General features: G+C 45.0%; 1 protein-coding gene and 1 pseudogene across 2 annotated transcripts in view; both read left to right on the top strand.

The window, feature by feature from the left end:
* LOC308308959 (ankyrin repeat and sterile alpha motif domain-containing protein 1B-like) overlaps positions 1-14,775 on the top strand; it is a 376,529-nt pseudogene extending 361,754 nt beyond the window's left edge. Inside the window, exons 14-18 of the transcript XR_013963389.1 lie at positions 1-167; positions 2,569-2,697; positions 5,529-5,795; positions 8,292-8,414; positions 14,758-14,775. The exon at positions 1-167 is cut by the window's left edge and continues 201 nt beyond it. The product of XR_013963389.1 is annotated as an ankyrin repeat and sterile alpha motif domain-containing protein 1B-like (transcript). The remainder of the gene's footprint in view (positions 168-2,568; positions 2,698-5,528; positions 5,796-8,291; positions 8,415-14,757) is intronic.
* The window catches only part of LOC308309193 (ankyrin repeat and sterile alpha motif domain-containing protein 1B-like), a gene marked incomplete at its 5' end in the record, with an annotated part of 162,184 nt that continues 155,490 nt past the window's right edge, over positions 8,307-15,000 (top strand). Inside the window, one exon of the mRNA XM_080754684.1 lies at positions 8,307-8,414. The remainder of the gene's footprint in view (positions 8,415-15,000) is intronic.

The following is a 15,000-nucleotide window of genomic DNA, read 5'->3' as shown; positions in this document are numbered from 1 at the left end:
CCTGCGAGACGCCGGACACGCCCTACAACCTGTACGGCGCCCGGAGCAGCGACCTCCACGGCCACGCCCCCCTCCACGGCCACGCCCCCAAGTACGAGGCGGGGGGCAGCCTGCTGCGGCCGCCCGGCTTCAGCATCGTGGTGGGCGGCGGAGGATTGAACCCTCAGGTACGGTGTCGGTTCCGTCGGGCTAAAGCAGGGTTTCTCTAGCCTGGCGGGGCCTGACGTCATACTGCGTTCACTCACTCATTCCTTCCACAGTATAACGTCTGGCCTTCGGCCTATTGGCAGCTTGAAAAGTGGGCGGGAGTATTTGCCTTGACAGACAGACTCCTCTAACCAATCAGCATAGCAAAACATCTCTCAGCCAGTCGGAAGAACGGCAAACAAACACGTCTTTTCGGCCCGATGAACTCCGCTAGCGCATCCCCCGTGTTCCTTTTTAATTGTTGTAATTGATTCCAACTCTGAAATAACTGCACTTATTGCTTGTTTTATCGTTAGAGCGTTAACTGTTACACTTGTTGCATCGCGAGGGCAGCTGTTGTTGTTTTGAAAATGCTGCAGCATGCATCTACGTCACCGTCTACACATGGACCAATCAAGGAAAGCTTTTCACTTGTTGTCAGGAAAGACTACGTTTGTTGTGCGGACAGCAGTCCGGGAAGGAATGAGTGAGTGAACGCAGTATGACGTCGGGCCCCGCTAGGCTAGGGGTTCTCGCCCTTTTTCAGGCCGCGACCCCCAAAATAATCATATTTTAACTGGGTACCCCCCCACCCTGACAAGCACTAAGAGTTGAGGCGTTACATTTTGTATAACACGGTTCTATTGTGAAAATAGCTGATAGCAGATCAACGCCATGTGAGCATGTAGATTGGCTATTTTCACAATTTGTCATTTTAGAGGTGTTAAAAAGTCCTTAAATTGTCACTTTAGAAATGTGCAAATACCCTCTATACACTTGTACTTTATGTTGGTTTGTTTACTGTGTTAAAAGTGAGAAAACAATGTTGCACATTAAGTTAATCATCTGGGGTTAGGGTTAGGGTTATAAAACATTTATTTGGGGACCCCCCTGGACTAAAGCGCCATTCCCACAGACCAGATAATATGGGCTTAATATTGATGACATCAGGGATATCCATATGTGGGCATAAAAGGGACAAGGACGGAATTAATTTGCAAGTGTGACTGGCGTCGCGACAACCACTCTGGTTAACGTGAGACTGACACAATATGTCCATATATGGGCCTTCACAGATATGGGCTTAGTTGCGACCATAGGTCGCATTTACTATGAAAACCTGCAGCTCATGTGCGTCAGTCAGTCAGTCCATGCACTCACGCAGTCATGTCACGCTTCATATTATGGCCAAGACAGAATTTATTTGCAAGTGTAATTTAAGCCAAAGATCGGCTATTTTTGGCTTAAATTCTTGGAATATGGACGCTAGGGTTCAAGTGGTTAATATAAAAAAATATATAGAAAACAGTTTCTATCACTCAAAGATTTGGTGGACCCCCTGTAGTAACTCTGAGGACCCCCTAGGGGTCCCGGACCCCCTGTTGAAGACCCCTGCCCAATGGCATCTAGGGTTGTTCGATTAATCGATTTTTAATCGTAACCCGTTTTTTTTCTTTTGGACGATTTAAAAAAATGGAAATCGTAAAATCGATTTTCACTTTAATTAGGGAAATTCTTACTCATTGGAGCCTTGCACGCGCAAAAAGTACACAGCCCCGTCCTCCTAAAGCAGGACGACAAGGTCCGACACCAAATTAATACTACTTTCTCTCTGATGTGTCATTTCTTTGATGCGCGTTTAGCGCACGTCAGACTGAGCAGAGTTCACCACCGCACTGCGCTCACTCGCGATGGTTCAACAGAAAACAGAACAAAACGCTGCTGAGCTGGTAAACTTACTTCTTGTTGTAGTTTGAAAGAAGCTTATTAATTCTGTGTTACCCACCTACTGACTGTAGTCTCCTACTGTCCCTGTCACTGTGTTAATTTTGCGTCGGGAAGCGAAGCGCTTCGCCTCCGTTTACAATCAGTCAACATCTCCGTGCATGAGTGGTGCAGGGCAGGGGCGTAGCCAGGAATTACATTTTGGTAGGCGAAATGCCAGCCAAAATTCAGGGGTGGCCTTAGCTATTTTTTCACCCGTTTCACCAGCCTCCAAGAGCTGGCTTGTTTTGGCTGTTTTGTCACTCACTATTGATAATGAAACACTAAGGACGCTAAGTTAACTTCTGTATGTGATTGTTGCGCAACTAAAGTTATTATTATTAATACCCTTATTGTTTTATTGCATTTTGCTATTTGGCTATATAAAAAAAATCAAAAAATGAAACAATAATGAAAAAAAAAAAACATTTCCTTGCATTTTTTTAATGAAAACAAAATAGTTGAAACAATGTATTATTCTTTTAACAAAAAATCGAAATCGAAATCGAAAATCGGGATTTCAGAGAAAATAATCAAGATTTTATTTTTTGGCCATATCGAACAACCCTAATGGCATCCACACTGATTCCCTGTCAAAATGGACCCTGCCCTCCTCAGGTCATCTCCAGGACCTCGGGGACCACCCAGTCGTCAGTGGCCAGGGGGGGCGGGGCTGGGGAGGACCCCCAGAAGCCGCAGGTGGTCTACCGGACCATCTTCCACACGCGGGTCAACCAGGACCAGGAGGTACCGTACAGGCCCGTCACAATTATTACATAATGGTCTAATCGCTATTATTTTGTCATAATCGTCATAATCGTTTCCATGTTGAAAAATGTTCATATATTTTTAAACATTTTGCAAAATAGTGGAAATAGCAGTCTGTGTGTGTTTGTATCGTTCCAATACACCATTTACCATTTACCTGTTACTTTCCACTGTGTATCATTCCATTTTTTTTTTCATTAACATTTACAACTGTGGTTGTAAACCACAAAAAAACCTGCCATTGCTCACTGGAGTGGAGTTATGATTGGTAAAAACAGCATGTCGTAATCCCTTTAAAGGGGTACTGTCACCTTAACTCATACAGGGCCAGATTTCCAAAATATGAATATGAATGTGCGCTTATAACGCCAGGAAATAGCTATTTTGTATCCCCCCAGACCACCTTAACCAGACCACCTTAACGAATGCACGTTCAACATACCATACCACCAGATGACCACTAGAGACCACCATACACCATACACTGACATGGTCCCATGTTAAGCCTGTTTAAATCCACATAACAGGATGAGACGCTGACTTGGTCCTCATTGACTTAACATGGACGGGCCGCCGGTCACCATTTCAGCTCAATACTGTTCAATTCGTGCTTGATCGTCTCAAACCACCATTGGTATGGGCATCGGGACGTATATAGATGCCACACAGAAAGTTTCAGAATCAAAATCCGACCTAGTGAAGCTACGTGAGGGTCGGATGGTTGCATTGAGGCTAACGCTAGCAGAGGCCTGTTGTCAACAGGAAGCCCTGGTTTAAAGGTGACGTCATAATCGTATCCTTTTTTTTCACGGTTTACGTGTGGACATTAGCTGAGGTAAGCTAACCATTTCGCTCCGTCTATAAACACATATTAAAAGCTTAAACAATGCTTTTATATAAAAGTCGCTCCGAGTCGCTCGGCACCAAACGCCATAGTGAACTAGTCGCTCGTAAAGTCGCCCGGCGCTAACTGAGTTAAGAAGTCATCTTAAAATATAAGTTAATATTTTTGTCATTGTGGGAATGCGCAATTATAACGAAAATAGACAACGCACATCGACTGATGGGTGCTGGGCTAAAAAAATACTATGAAAAATGGATGGAGCCCGCACACCAGATAAGGTACAAAAAGACTTTCTTTATTTGGACAACGTTTCGATCTATTCAGATCTTCATCAGGTCATACCTGATGAAGATCTGAATAGATCGAAACGTTGTCCAAATAAAGAAAGTCTTTTTGTACCTTATCTGGTGTGCGGGCTCCATCCATTTTTCAATGCGCAATTATAAGCCAATCAAATGAATTGACTGTACTTCGACTACTTAATGTACTGGTCAGCTGTTGTTGGGGGGCGACTGGCAAAGGGCAGATTACACAGTGACATGAGTTTCAGACTATTTCAGACTATCATACTATTAGCCACGAGGTGTCAACGCGTCAAAATCTAATGTCGCTGGAGGCCCAGGACGCGTTTACTGTATTTACAGTAACAATATTAAATCTTACCGTAAGGTCGGGCCGACCCGTGGATATTGCCCAATCACCGCGGGTTGTTTCCACTGGACGCTGACAGCATCGTGCGGCCGTTTTTCTCCATATAATCCAATGCATTTCCCCATCTTTAAAGCCCTTTATCTCTGATGTTTGTTTTTATGGCTAAAACTCCGGGCATGGCTGGTAACATGACCAAATTAGATCGGCAAACAATAGCTAAAGTCTACACTGGCCCATACTAGGTGGAAGTCCAAAACATCCTGACTACGGTCATGTGACCAAGTGCATCACGCATGCACTGACGCAGCAGGGGATGACTCTGGCGCCACCTGGGGCATTCAATGTGTTAAAGTGATCCCTGGCTAATACGACAAATATGCCTTAATACATTATAATTGTCCTCTATAACTACAATGTAAAATTAAAAACACCTTAAATATTTTATTTCTTCTAGAAATAGCAACTCTTTCACTCAACAGGGGAAATGCCCGCCGCAAGTTGATGATGTCTTAAATGTCATGTGTGATCTATCCCTATGGAATTTATGGCATGCATGTGCAAATAAAAACAAACTTATACTTCCTATGGTTAATATGAGCATCAAATCAATATTTTAAATGTGTTTTTGCTAGGGATGGTCCGATCAGGTTTTTTGGAACCGATCACCGAGCACCGATCACAAAAGTTTGATCACCCGATACCGATCAATCACCGATCCGATCAAGTTATTATTTATATATTATTTATATTTTCTAAATGTTAATGTTTTAACTTTAATTAATTAATTCACTCATGGATTCATTTATATATTTGCCTTATAGTTATTTACCAGCATTACTATGTATTTATTATCATAGCAGTAACTAATTATTCCTTCAGCACTGTGGAAATCAATACCCCAAAATGGCCTCAAGTGGGCATACTGAACGGCTGGTTGATCGGATGCACCGATCGGATCGGATCGGTGAATTTACCTTTTGATCTAAACCACCGATTATCGCCGATCACGCGTTGATCGGCCCGATCCGATCCATTGCCGATTGATCGGTAACATCTCTAGTTTTTGCACAAGCATGCCATAAATTCCATAAGCATAGATCACACATGACATTTATGACATCATCAACTTGCGACAGGCATTTCCCCTATTGAGTGAAAGATTAGCTATTTCTAGAAGAAATAAAATATTTAAGGTGTTTTTAATTTTACATTGTAGTTATAGATGACAATTATAATCTATTACGGCATATTTGTCGTTTTAGCCAGGGATCACTTTAAGTAAATGTTACTTAGTGTACTTTCCACCACTGTCCAGGAGGTGGTGCTGCTGCGGCCCGCCAGGAACGGCGAGCGCCAGGCGGACGCCTCCTCGCCTCCTCCTCCTCCTCCTCGGGGCGGAGGCTCCGCCCACAACGGGGAGGTTCCCAGGGGCGCGGCGGGGACCCGGGAGGGCGTGTCGTACGAGGAGAGGGCGTGCACCCTGGGGAGGATGAGGTCGGTGCCGCGCAGCGTGTTGGACCTGCAGCTGACCAAGGCCCTGTCCAAGTCAGACTCCAACCTGGTGGCCGTGTCTCCCATACAGGTACTAGTCTAGTCCAAGTCAGACTCCAACCTGGTGGCCGTGTCTCCCATACAGGTAATAGTCTAGTCCAAGTCAGACTCCAACCTGGTGGCCGTGTCTCCCATACAGGTACTAGTCTAGTCCAAGTCAGACTCCAACCTGGTGGCCGTGTCTCCCATACAGGTACTAGTCTAGTCCAAGTCAGACTCCAACCTGGTGGCCGTGTCTCCCATACAGGTAATAGTCTAGTCCAAGTCAGACTCCAACCTGGTGGCCGTGTCTCCCATACAGGTAACAGTCTAGTCCAAGTCAGACTCCAACCTGGTGGCCGTGTCTCCCATACAGGTACTAGTCTAGTCCAAGTCAGACTCCAACCTGGTGGCCGTGTCTCCCATACAGGTACTAGTCTAGTCCAAGTCAGACTCCAACCTGGTGGCCGTGTCTCCCATACAGGTACTAGTCTAGTCCAAGTCAGACTCCAACCTGGTGGCCGTGTCTCCCATACAGGTACTAGTCTAGTCCAAGTCAGACTCCAACCTGGTGGCCGTGTCTCCCATACAGGTACTAGTCTAGTCCAAGTCAGACTCCAACCTGGTGGCCGTGTCTCCCATACAGGTAACAGTCTAGTCCAGGGGTTTTCAAAGTAGGTGACGGGGCACCCTGGGGTGCCGCGACGGCATTCCAGGGGTGCCGCGAGATCATTTGATAGTATTTGGAATTTATTTGGACACTTGAAAAAATATTTTGTATCATTTTAAACTTGAAGTACAAAGTTGTTTTCAGTCAGTTCTAACCAAAATGGCTATTATCTCAACATTTCCCTCTCAACATAATCACTAAAATATCGTCACTGTCGGGCAGAAACCTCGTATCTCCAAGTTTCAAATGTGTACGTCTTTTGCCCTGCTTCATCATACAAGACCGTCGCACAAAACTAGTGAAAACAGCCGATCTACAAGCACACAATGCCTCGCATTGCGAGGCGTTGTGTGCTTGTAGATCTGCTGTTTTCACTAGTTTAGTACATTTTATAGATGATAAATACAAAACAAACGGTTTTGGACATACAAGGTTTCCACCCGACAACGACGATATTCTATAAATATAAGGTGCTGGGAGTGAACATTATAATGTAGGGGTGCCTCGGATTAAAAAAATATTTATGGGGTGCCCTGAGACAAAAACGTTTGGGATCCCCTGGTCTAGTCCAGGGGGCTTCAACGTTTTCAGGCCGAGGACCCCTTAGTTGAGAGAGAGAGACATGAAGCAGGGACCCCCACAACCCATATTAGATACCATATAGTTTCATCGTTGACGGCACAATCATCAGTGTGTTTTGGATTCATGTCAATTTGTTTGTTCAGATATTGAACCACTTGAACCGTCAATACTTAATAAACTTGAGCTTTCACTCTGTACTTAGTCTGCTCTTTTTCTCCTCTACACCAAACCTCTTAGCCGGGCGTTGTGAGCTTGTAGATCTGCTATTTTTCGCTAAAGTTCTCAGAATATGGACGCATGGTGTAGTCGCTTGGGTATTTTCGTATTTCGTATGAATTAGCATTCATGATTCTGAATCCGTTGCAAGCATATGTTACCTGACTTTCGCCAGATGGTGGCAGCATTGCGTTGCATTGCTTTACCATCTGGGCTCGGTCCGCCAGAGTTGATAACACTCGTAAAGTCCCGGGCCGGACCAATCAGCGGCAGCTATGGGCGGGCTCTGAGCGGCTCTGAGCCAATAGAGTCTATTGGCTATAGAGATTGCAGACCACGTGGAAACCCAGGAGGCGGATTCTGGGTGCAACGTCATGCAGACAGGCCAATATGAGTGGTTGGAGTTGGCACTCCCAGACTGTGATAGAAACGGCCACATCCAATCACCTGCTACAGAAATTCAAAAAATGGCCCGCCCCTTACATCGAGTGTGTCCGAGAGAGCCCAGATGTAAGGCAGAGTGTTACGCACTGCTGCAACTATCTGGCGAAAGTCAGGTTAAAGCATATGTTTTGCATGAAAAACATTCCTTGGGCTAAAAACGGCTCCCACAAAACTGTGATAAGTGATGACTCATTAGGTACTAAACCATAGTTTTAGCCCAATTAATGTTTTTTTTTTTTGTGTAAAACAAATGCTTGCAATGGATTCAGAATCATGAAAAACCCAAAATTAAGGTCGTTGCACACTGCTGCATTTTTGGGGCTGAATATCGGATTGAATTTCGGAGCGTATAAATAAAAAAATCAACCTCACGTTATGTCAATCACCTTTGCACACTGTATTTATTTTCGGACTGTCACCACTGGGTCCTTTGCTCTCTCTCTCTCTCTCTCTCTCTCTCTCTCTCTCTCTCTCTCTCTCTCTCTCTCTCTCTTCTCTTTCTCTCCTTGGCCTGAAAAATGCTTTCGAGGATTTCGGATTTCCAAAATGCAACGATGAAACACAGTGCAGTGTGCAGCCAGCTTTAGTTAGTTAGTCATGTCAGTACTAACATGAGGTTGGTTGTCACTTCTCCAGGAGGAACACAGTTGGGGCTCCGGGTCTAGGGGCCAGGGACCGGGCAGCCCCAGCCCAGGAGACGCCACCAGTCCTGGGGGCCGGCTGGAGAGAACGCCCTCCTTCACCGCCGAGTGGGAAGAGGTGAGACTCGCACCTTTTATCACCAAGTATCAAAGAGGAAGGAACTTTACTATAGGGCATGTGGTTATCAACCAGTGGTCCGGGGACCACCAGTGGTCCTTGAGGGGGTTCCAGGTGAGATGGTCCCCCAGCTAAATGATGAAGAGTTGGTAAACAAATAGACCCTTAAAGATCGGTACAGAGTGAAAGGTCAAGTTTACTAAGTATTGACGGTTTAAAGTTGTACCATGTAACTTTTTTTATAAAACAAATCTTAAAATTGTCCTAACTCTTAAATCGCTAAAGTTTTAGAACACCCACTCCGTTATTTTCAACTTCTGAAGCCTTCTCTTTATATGTTTTCTATGATCCTGACCGGGGTCCGGTTTTCGCGCAAAAATTACATCATCATACACTACCGGCCAATCACAGCGAGGGTTATACACTGCCGGCCAATCACAGCGCATCTTGAAGTGGGGTCGCTAGCTATCACAATAGGGCGGCCATATTTGTAGGCGCCCGTGTGTCTCTATCTATACTCGGGTGAAACACTCCGTTTCTCCGGAATGCCTGAACGCACAGGAACCAGGGCCCCCTCTAAAGATAGATCTCGGCGAGGTGGAGGCAGACGCGGGGGTGACGCGGGGGTGTGAGGCCCGGTCCGCGGCGAAAAACGGCCGAAAGACGCGGACGCTACTGACCACTAGTTGAGCAACTTACACAGTATAGCTTTAAGCGGTTAAATGTCTGAAAATACACTTAACATGAATCCATGGATCATGAAGCTATCTATGAAATATAGGGTACTGCCCATAAGTCCTACATCTCATTAGTCCTAATTTAGTTAGAGTTAGGTTTATGCATAGTTTTACTGAGGTTAGGGTTAGGTTTAGGCATAGTTTTACTGAGGTTAGGGTTAGGTTTATGCATAGTTTTACTGAGGTTAGGGTTAGGTTTAGGCATAGTTTTACTGAGGTTAGGGTTAGGTTTATGCATAGTTTTACTGAGGTTAGGGTTAGGTTTATGCATAGTTTTACTGAGGTTAGGGTTAGGGTTAGGTTTATGCATAGTTTTACTGAGGTTAGGGTTAGGTTTAGGCATAGTTTTACTGAGGTTAGGGTTAGGTTTATGCATAGTTTTACTGAGGTTAGGGTTAGGTTTATGCATAGTTTTACTGAGGTTAGGGTTAGGTTTAGGCATAGTTTTACTGAGGTTAGGGTTAGGTTTATGCATAGTTTTACTGAGGTTAGGGTTAGGTTTATGCATAGTTTTACTGAGGTTAGGGTTAGGGTTAGGTTTATGCATAGTTTTACTGAGGTTAGGGTTAGGGTTAGGCATAGTTTTACTGAGGTTAGGGTTAGGGTTAGGTTTATGCATAGTTTTACTGAGGTTAGGGTTAGGTTTATGCATAGTTTTACTGAGGTTAGGGTTAGGGTTAGGTTTATGCATAGTTTTACTGAGGTTAGGGTTAGGGTTAGGCATAGTTTTACTGAGGTTAGGGTTAGGGTTAGGTTTATGCATAGTTTTACTGAGGTTAGGGTTAGGTTTATGCATAGTTTTACTGAGGTTAGGGTTAGGTTTATGCATAGTTTTACTGAGGTTAGGGGTAGGGTTAGGTTTATGCATAGTTTTACTGAGGTTAGGGTTAGGTTTATGCATAGTTTTACTGAGGTTAGGGTTAGTTTTAGGCATAGTATTTTCACCAGGTTAACATTCACCAGATTCGGACTAATGGGATGTCGGACCAATGCCATGGCACCGAAATATATGTTAACACATCGGGTGCCCCTGGATTGCCCCATTTATCCCCTCTCGCTGCCCAGGCCCACCACCATTGTATTGAATCAGGCCCTGCTGCGTCAATGCATGCGTCATGACGTCACTTGGTCACATGACCGCAGACAGGATGTTGTTGTGTAACTTACTGTATGGACCAGTGTTGATCATAGCTGTTCATTGCAGATCAAAAGTTGGTCATTTTGCCGCAGCCGGGCACAGTTTTAGCCATAAAACAAACATTAGAGATAAAGGGCGTTAAAGATGGGGAAATGCATTGGAGTATTATGGAGAAAAACGGCCGCGGGATGCTCTCAGCGTCGACTCGAAGCGACCCGCGGTGAATGGGCTGCATCCAGGCATAACGGTGAGATTTAAAGTTAATACTGTAAATAATGTAAATACAGTAAACACATCAAAACGTTGTGGGCCTCCAGCGACATCAAAGAGTTTGACGCGTGGGCACCCGCTGAGTTAATCTGCAACACAATTGTACCAGTAAGACTCCCTAATCGGGAGATAAGCGACCGTCAGGTCGCAGCGTGATTTTAGGGCAAAATGTGTAGGAGCAGTGTCCAAAAATGTGGTTGAAAAAAATCGGCCTGATGGTGGCGCTGAGTGTAGACATAGTGTGTACCGATTTGTGTGATTTTAGGGCAAAATCTGTTCATAGATTCCATATAGTTTCATCATTTGACAGCACAATCATCAGTGTATTTTGTGTTTTCAGATATTTAACCACTTGAACCGTCAATACTTAATAAACTTGACCTTTGACTCTGTACTTAGTCTGCTCTTTTCCCCCTATACATCAAACCTCTTTGCCGAAAATAGCCGATTTACAAGTTCACAACGCCTCGCGCTGAGGCGTTGTGAGCTTGTAGATCTGCTATTTTTGGCCAAAGTTCTCAGAATATGCACACTAGGGTTCAAGTGTTTACAATAAAGAAGGAGAAAAAACTTTTTTGTTTTTTTTCACTCAAGATTTGGAGGACCCCCTGTAGTAACTATGAGGACCCCCTGTAGTAACTATGAGGACCCCCTGGGGGAAGACCTGTTGAAGACCATGGTATAAGTGGTCCCCAGTTTGATTCCGATGCTCCTTTCGCTCTACCATCGCATCTAATGAAAGCAAAAACAGAGGAGAAAAAATAATTAAAAACGAAACAGAAAACTGTCAAGATGGTTTGTTATGAAATGCCTTTAGCTAAATTCTAACACGCACGCAAACACACACACACGCACACGCACACGCACGCACGCACGCACGCACGCACGCACGCACGCACGCACGCACGCACGCACGCACGCACGCACGCACGCACGCACACACACACACACACACACACACACACACACACACACACACACACACACACACACAGGTTTGCAATTGCTACTTTGTGGGGACATTACACATAGTCTACTATCTTTTTGGGGACATTCCATTCATTTTTAACCCTAACCCTTAACCTAACCCCTAAACACCTTGTGGGGACATATTAATTTGTCCCCACAAGGTTTTTTCCTCCGATTGTACTATCTTTGTGGGGACATGAGGTCCCCACAAAGATAGTATTGCAAGCCCACACACACACACACACACACACACACACACACACACACACACACACACACACACACACACACACACACACACACACACACACTCACGCACGTGCGCGCATTAGATATCACGTACCTTCCACGTACACAGGTTCATTAACATTCATTTGGTTCACACGGCGCGCACACATCGCTGATGGCGATGAAATATCGCTGCTTGGATATTTCCCATCATTCCTAGCAATTATCACGACCTTTAGCGTATAATTGTTAGTGCTGCGGTAGCTGTGATAAGGTGCCCACGGGGACTCCACAGAGTGATATGTGAAGTGAATTTGGGGGAGGGGAGAAAATAATAAAGTGGGATCTATTTGCAGCCTCCACTCGAGCTGTTTTATTACCCAAGGAGCAGCCACGAGGGAGCGCCCGCAACCGTTGACGAACTTAAGATAACCGCATTCATTAACAGTACGCTGTGAACTCCAGGGTGTTAATTAAACTCTGAAAGTGTACAGTGTCCGTATACTTTCGGAGTTATAAATCCTTAATGGTCTAGTTTCAGAGTTCCACATCTGAGAATGGTGCATTCATTCCACTTGTACCCTCTCAGACTCAAAAAGAACACCCAAGATCTTAATCGCCGGATGATTATTCAGTTTACAGTTTACAGTTTAGGCATTTAGCAGACGCTTTTAATCCAAAGCGACTTACAATAAGCAGATAACATCACAATAATAAACAAGATAATATGTCAGTACATCATCAACAATATAACAAATGCAAATGGATATCTATCTAGAAAAAACACAATATAATCAAAGTTCTGAAAAAACCTAGAAAACAAAAACAAATGCTAACTAGCTTCATGTATTCATTGATTCTTTTTCTGTAGTGCTAAGGGTTTAGGTGGAGTCTGAAAAGGTGAGTCTTCAGTCCACGGCGAAAGCTAGCGAGTGAGTCCGTTGTTCTAAGTGCGACAGGGAGTTTATTCCACAACTTGGGGGCCAGGAGGGCAAACTGTCTCGGACGAGTGGATTTTTGCCCTGGAGTTTTGAGCGAGGGTTCTGTCAGCATCCCTGTGTTGGCTGATCTAAGTGACCGGGTGGGGGTGTAGGGGTTGATCAGCTTCTGGAGGTATGGAGGAGCCATACCTTTGGCTGCTTTGAAGGTCAGCATCAGTGTTTTGTATTCAGTGCGGGCCGCAACCGAGAGCCAGTGGAGGCTGCGGAGAAGGGGAGAGACATGTGAGAACTTAGGCTGGTTGAAGACCAGTCGTGCCGCGGCATTTTGGATCAGTTGGAGAGGTTTAAGTGCACATGCCGGGAGACCAGTGAGGAGAGAGTTACAGAGTTACAGTGTAGGCCGTCTTGTGGCTCTTTATTTAGCTAATTAGGAGCCATAAGGTTTCAGTGCACAATGTATTACGGCAAGGGTCTTCAACAGGGGGCCCGGGACCCCTAGGGGGTCCTCAGAGTTACTACAGGGGGGCCTCCAAATCTTTGATATATCAACCACTTGAACCCTAGTGTCCAGGAAATAAACTGAACCGATGCCGACCTGTGTTTATTGTGAAAGGAGTTTGTTAGGAAATTCGTGGTAGTTAATATTGAGTATTGGTTTTATCAATAAATATGGAACGTGTGACTGTGTTTCACTGTTGCCATGCTTATACATGGGGTTACATAGCTCTGGTCCATCGCGTCACCTCCTGGTGACGCTCTGACAGACCCGTCGGGAAATGGCTAGACCCCAGTATCTCAGCCCCTCCGAGCGCTCAACATCAGTCAAAATAAACAAAACTATTTCACTACTCACCAAACCAAAGGTAGTTTTGCGTTGTTGAAAGTCTATTCTCCGCGGTGGTGAACCCCTCAGCACCCCACCTACTCTGTAAAATACATTATTTTTGTCATGAAATAAAACGCACCGATCTCGAGCCACCTAGCGGCCACCGCAGATACAATGGTTCACAACCCGGAAATAAGCGGCGGTCGAGTTGGATGCACTTTATTTCATGCCAAAAATAATGTATTTTACAGAGTAGGTGGGGTGCTGAGGGGTTCACCACCGCGGAGAATAGACTTTCAACAACGCAAAACTACCTTTGGTTTGGTGAGCGCTCGGAGGGGCTGAGATACTGGAGTCTAGCCATTTCCCGACGGGTCTGTCAGAGCGTCACCGGGAGGAGACGCGATGGACCAGAGCTATGGGTTACAACCTTGGCTCTGTGGAATTCTGTGCAAAGCACCCACAAGGCCAGGTCACTGTCTGGTGGAAACTAGGACTCTCTGCCTTATCAACTGTGGCCCCAAAACAACAGTCTAACTGCCTAGGTGGAAATCTACTAGTCTAGGACGACCCCCACGTGTTTTTATGGATTTGGCAACCTCGTCATATTAGCAGGAACCGATGAAATTGTCCATGCCAAACTGTCATATACTGTATTCTGTTATATATGACTGTCTGACCACCATCTTGCTGAACCTCTCTGATTCCTCTCTCAGCACAGTACAATCTAAATATACATTTTGATTCATTATCCTGTCTTATTTCTATGTGATCAGTTATTTTGTCTCTTATGGCAATAAGAAACGAGGTGTTGTTGTTTACAAGAATGTATTTAACAGAGCTACACGGAGGCTTCTGCCTGACAGGAACAATGTGTGAAGAAACAGCCCTATCCATGGCTCTGCTACCACTCCAGGCTGGGTTTACAGTCATCCTAATTGTTCACGGTTCACACATGTTTTTTTGTCAGACAGCCGCGGTGGTTCCGGTGGTTCCGGGGTTGCCCGGTGGAGCGGTTAGGAGTGATACTGGGTTTAGAAATACAGGAGGCAGCCGCTAATGAAGCTGCCATCTGACACACAGTTAGAAACCCCCCACGCACACACACACACACGCACGTCGCACGCGCTATGCACACACACACATACGCACACGCACTATGCACACACACACATACGCACACGCACACACTCATGAACTCATTTCTCTCCTCTCTGTTGCTTGTCATTGGCAGCGGGAGACGTTAGCTTAATGATCACTTGATTGTGTCACTTCCACTGGTGTAAAGTAACTAAGTACATTTACTCAAGTACTGTACTTAAGTACAGTTTTGAGGTATTTGTACTTTACTTGAGGATTTCCAATTTCCAATACTTTTACTGTACTTCTACTCCACTACATCTCGGATCCAAATATTGTACTTTCCACTATATTTATTTGAAAACTTCAGTTACTAGTTTGCGGATAGGACACATGT

The sequence above is a fragment of the Nannobrachium achirus genome (genome assembly GCF_963921795.1).
Source record: "Nannobrachium achirus genome assembly, chromosome: 23".
Taxonomy (NCBI): Eukaryota; Metazoa; Chordata; class Actinopteri; order Myctophiformes; family Myctophidae; genus Nannobrachium; species Nannobrachium achirus.
The sequence above is the reverse complement of the archived record's forward strand: the minus strand, read 5'-3'. Positions and strand labels throughout refer to the sequence as shown.